Source organism: Haemorhous mexicanus, chromosome 4, assembly GCF_027477595.1.
Source record: "Haemorhous mexicanus isolate bHaeMex1 chromosome 4, bHaeMex1.pri, whole genome shotgun sequence".
Taxonomy (NCBI): Eukaryota; Metazoa; Chordata; class Aves; order Passeriformes; family Fringillidae; genus Haemorhous; species Haemorhous mexicanus.
In genome coordinates this window covers 78117042-78122291 of record NC_082344.1, presented here as the reverse complement: position 1 = coordinate 78122291, position 5250 = coordinate 78117042, and positions in this window count along the sequence as shown.

Sequence of the window (5250 nt, the reverse complement as noted above, 5' to 3'; positions counted from 1 at the left end):
CCGGCACGGACGGAGCGCGGCTGCCGGCAGGACAGCGGCTCCTCCGGCGCGCAGGGGCGGCGCCGCCCCGGAGCCCCCCGCCCGCTCCCCCGGCCCGGCGGGGCCGGCACCGGGCCCAGGCGGCCCCGGCGGCGCCCGAGCCCCGCGCCCGGAGCGGGCAGAGCGGCCGGCACCGGCCGGGCCAGCGCAGCGCCCATGCCGCCTCTCCCGCCCGCCGGCCCGGCACAGCCCCGCTCGGCTCCGGCACGGCTCGCACCGGCGCTGCCGCGGCAGCCCCGCCGCGCCAAATTCCCCGTCCGCCTCAGCGAGCGCCCGGGCGGTGCCGGGAGGGCTCCCGAGCGGGAACGTTCGGGGCCGGGCCACGGGCAGAAGAAGCGCCCTCGAATGCAGCGGCGCGGCCCGATCGCAAGCCTGCGAACGCTGCGAGAGCTGGAGGTGCCCGCAATTGTACCCCGAAACTGACGCCGCGGGCGGGGCTCACCTCGCTTCAACAAGGGCGAATAAATGTGTGTTCTCCCCTTCAGTTTCATCCCCTGTAATAACAGAAAATAAGGGGTTCTCCTCAAATGAAAGCCTTCAACTGATGGCAAAGAGGGATTTTGACCCCAATTCGAACCCTCGAGAAGGAGGGACAACAGGGCTGCCCCCTCAATTTAAACCTTAGGATGATGAAAATGGGGTGGCTGCCTTCAAATCAAACTCACAATACGACCACGATATTTTTCCAATTCCCCTTAAAACAGAACGCGGGGATTCCCCCCTGCGTCACCCCTGTGATACCCCTAACAGCCTGGAAAAGGCAGGTTTTCCTTCAATCAACACCCTTAAAACCGCAAGTGAAGGGGGATCCCCCCCCCCGGTTCAAACACAGACAATAACAGAAGAGTAGCTGCTTCCTTCTCCTTAATTTCTTTTGTCCTCATAAGCTCCATTTTTGTTCCTGGGGAACCGGGGAGGGACTGGCAAGATGAAATTGAGAAGGGAAAGGACAAAAGTCCCCGCTCCGAGTCCACACGGGCTCACCTGTTCGGCTGCCGCTTCCCGGCACAAAGCTCTGTCTCTCGGCACCTCCTTTAAGCAACGCTCCGCGTATCCAAGCGCGCATCCTGGTGTTCCCCCAGAGCCCGTGAGAAGCTCTCACCGTCCTTCCACGAGACAGCCCCGGGAGCCCACCATGAACCCCGCTACTCAGCAGCACCATGCAAAAGGGAGCTGAGGCAAACCCAAACCCTCCCCCTAAAACAGACCCCGGCAGGAGCTGGCCCCTCCTCATCCTCACAACTCACACCTGGGGCTGCTCCGAGCCCTCATCATCGTCATACTCACACCTGGGGCTGCTCCGAGCCCTCATCATCCTCACACTCACACCTGGGGCTGCTCCGAGCCCTCATCATCGTCACACTCACACCTGGCGCTGGTGCCACTCTCCAACAGCGCCTCTCGCTGACCAGCGCAGAGCCCGCTTCTCACAGACCCAGAGCAAACAGAAATCTGCTACGGGTGTTGGCTTTTCTCATTCCGTCTGGTTCCACAACTAAAACGCGTTCGTGCGCTGATGGCGTTGAGAGAAAGCTTTCCAGGGGAGAGAACTGTCATTCAGGTAGCACGCTTTGATACACCTTCAGAAAAAGCAGAATCAGCGCCAACTCCTAAGACCCCTGCTGAGGAACCCAGCCCTCCTTGGGACACCCAATGCACCTCGAAAAAGGAGGGGAGAAGTCAAGCTTGGAGTGGAAAAAGAGAATATAAATACATTCCGGGATAGAGAGTGGACAGAGAGAGGGTTTCTTCCCAAATGAATTTAGAGACAAATTCCTATTCTTTACCATTACCTATAAAAACGAATAACTGGACAGGTTTTAGCATTCTCCACCCACCCTTCCCTGTGAATTTTGAGGCAGCTTTGGGTCCCTCTGGGGGACGGCACCCAGCATGACCCCCCTCGTCCGCCACCCACCTGCTCCCCCACCGCAGTGAGTGTGGCTCGCTCTCCCAGGGACCTTGGGGTGCCCCAAATGGCATCAGAGCCCCGAGTCTTCACCCCCTTTTCCTCACCTCCGAAGAAGGCACAGAACGAGTCCAACTGCCCTGGAGAGCAGCGCAGCGCTTCCTTGGAGCCCTTTCCACATGTACATCCCCCCAGAAGGGGATTCTGCTGCAACAAGAAAGGGGGGACAGCCCCCGGCAGGGCTGAGGTTCCTCCCCAGCCTCGCTGTCACGGGCGAGGGGCAGCGAGGGGGAGTGACAGAGACGGCGGGGACGGGACGGCACAGAGCGGGGGCCACTCTCAGCGGGATGTCGGGAAAGGCGCAGGTGCGGCGGTGTCGGGCGGGGTGTTTGACCGGCACGGGGGGATCCGCCGAGAGCCTCCGGCCCCGTGCGGGGACGCCTGCAGGGGCCGAGGGGCGCCGGGCTCCGGCCCTCTGGGCTTTATTCTCCGGCACCCCGAGCCCCGCGGCTGCGGGGGAAAAGAAGGAAAGGGGGGACGGGAAGAGAGGAGCGATAGCAGGGGAAGAGAAAGGGCAGGGAGAGAGGTCGGGCTGTGGAGGAAAGCGGGAGGGGAAGGGAAAGCCCGGGAGGGGGAAGAGGGATGGTGGACTGAGGAGAGAGAGACGGGGAATAGAAGGGAGTAGCGGAGTAGGGACAGGAAAGGAAGGAGCCGGGCTTGCGGGGACGAGGGAATGGGGGAAAGGGAGCGAGAGAAGAGGAGGAGGGGATGGGGAAGGAGGGATAGAGAGGGACAGGCGGGGAAGCCCCACAGAGCCCCGGCTCCACCCCAAGCCCGCCCGGCGTCCCGCCCTGCCCGGGATGCTGCGCTCGGCGGAGCTCGGCTCGGTTAGGCGACGCTCTGCTAGAGTCGGCTGTTCGGCTGAATTCAGCTGTTTTTTGCTAAACTCGGATATTACCGGCTGCATCCAGCGAGATTCGGCTGTTCGGCAACGCTGGGCTCGCTTCGGCCGAACTCGGAGCCGCTCTGTGTGTTCGGCGCGGCTCGGTTCGCTTCTGCCGAACTCAGAGCCGCTCTGTGTGTTCGGAGGTCGGGAAAGCGGCGCCGCCTCACGTTAAACTCGCACAGCTCGGGGCTCTCCTGCTGCCGCGGGCGGCCCGGCCGTCGCACGGACACGGACGGCAGCGCGGGGTTGGCCAGGAGCTCATTAGGCTGTGACCGCACTCGCGCTAATTAGCGGGCACGAGAGCAGGCGGCTCGGTTCGGCTGAGCTCGCTTCGGTTCAGCCAGCCTCGTAAGCTTCGCCTCGGTTCGGTCGAGGTCGCCAGGTTGGGCTGGTGTCGCCTTGGTTCGGCTGAGCTCGTTCGATTCGGCCGAAGGCGGCGACGTTCGGTTCTGTTCCATTGAACTCGGCTAAATTCGGCTGGGTTCGGTTCTTGGGCTGAACTCGGCACGGTTCGTCTACACTCGGTCCTATTCGGTTCTTCGGCTCCACTCGGCTATTGTCGTCCACACTCGGCTATTTTCGGTTCTTCGGCTGCACTCGGCTATTTCCGTCCACACTCGGCTATTTTCGGTTCTTCGGCTCCACTCGGCTATTGTCGGCTAACCTCGGGGGGCTGCAGTACCGCGCTCTGCCCACCAGGCGGCTAAAAAGCAAAAAAAAGTCAACAAAGAACAACCCAAGCCTTTCTTTTAAACAATATTTAAATATATTTTATTTTCAAATTTTTCATGTTTATACCCAAATTTCGATTTAGAATGTATATTGATGCCTAATGTTGATTTCTATATTTATAATTTTCTATTGATATATACATTTATATTCTATATTTAATCGATTCCTATTACTTAGATTTATTAATATATTTTACATATTGATTATATATTTCTGGTTAAGATTTTATAATTCTGTAACAATCATATGATTTCAAATAAAACCCCTGCCTCTACCCAAATAAAAGCCAAAAAGAACCCCTTTCTTTCAAACTTTATTTAATTTTTTTTAAATTACATTTTTCATATTTATACTTCCATTTACATTTTATATGTATATTAATGTATAGTGTCATTTGTGCTCTATATTACATCTCTTCCTATTATATTTATTTCTATTTTATATTTCTCTATCTATATATTTATATCCTGATTATATATTTCTATATTTAGAAATAGTCAAAAATAATAACTATATTAATTTTATTTAAAACAAAACCCCTGCCTCTAACCCAATAAAAACGAAAAAAAAAAAAACACCAACCCTTTGTTGTAAAAAATATTTAAAATTTTAAATTTTTTTTTAGATTTATATTCCTTTCTATTTAAAATGTATATTGATGTACAACGTTTATTTGTACATTTATGTTTATCGTTTTCTATCTGTATATAAATTTATATTCTATATTACATACATTCCTATTGTTTATATTTATTTATATATTTTTATACATATGTTTTTATATTGATTATATATGCCTGGTTAAGTTTTTTACTTCTGTAACACTTCTATTTTTTTAAAAAATAAACCTGCCTCTAAGCAAATAAAAGCCGAGAAGAACCACTTTTTTTTAACTGTATTTAATTTTTTTTTTACTTATGGTTTTTATATTTAGACTCACATTTACATTTCAAATGTATATTAATGTATATATTAATTATTTGTGCTCTCTATTACATCTCTTCCTATTATTTCTATTGATTTATACTTTATATCTACATTTATATCCTGATTATATAGTTCTATATTTAGAAATATAAAACAATAATATCTATATTCATATTATTTAAAATAAAAGCCCTGCCTCTAACCAAATAAAAACGAAAAGAACCCTTTCTTTTAACCTCTATTTACATATCTTTATATTTACATTTTTCATATTTATATACACATTTATACGAATGAATTATTTTGCCGCCTAATATTATTTATATTCTAAATGACGCCTCTTCATATTACTTACATATATTCATATTTAAATTTAAATTTATCGTTTAGTTATAGGTGTATATCTTGATACATTTATTTTATCTTTCTCTATTTAGATATAGAAAATATTTCTAAAATATTTACATTATTTAAAATAAAACCCTTGCCTCTAACCAAATGAAAACCAGAAACACCCCTTTATTTACAACCTATTTAAAGATTTAAAAATAATTTTGTTCTGCATAATTATATTTACATGTCCATTTATAATTTTTATTTGTTATATTTATAGATGTGATATATAGTCTAGAGAAAACCTTTTGATCTATCAGATATATTATTTTTATAATAGGTATTTCTATAAGTTTAATTTATT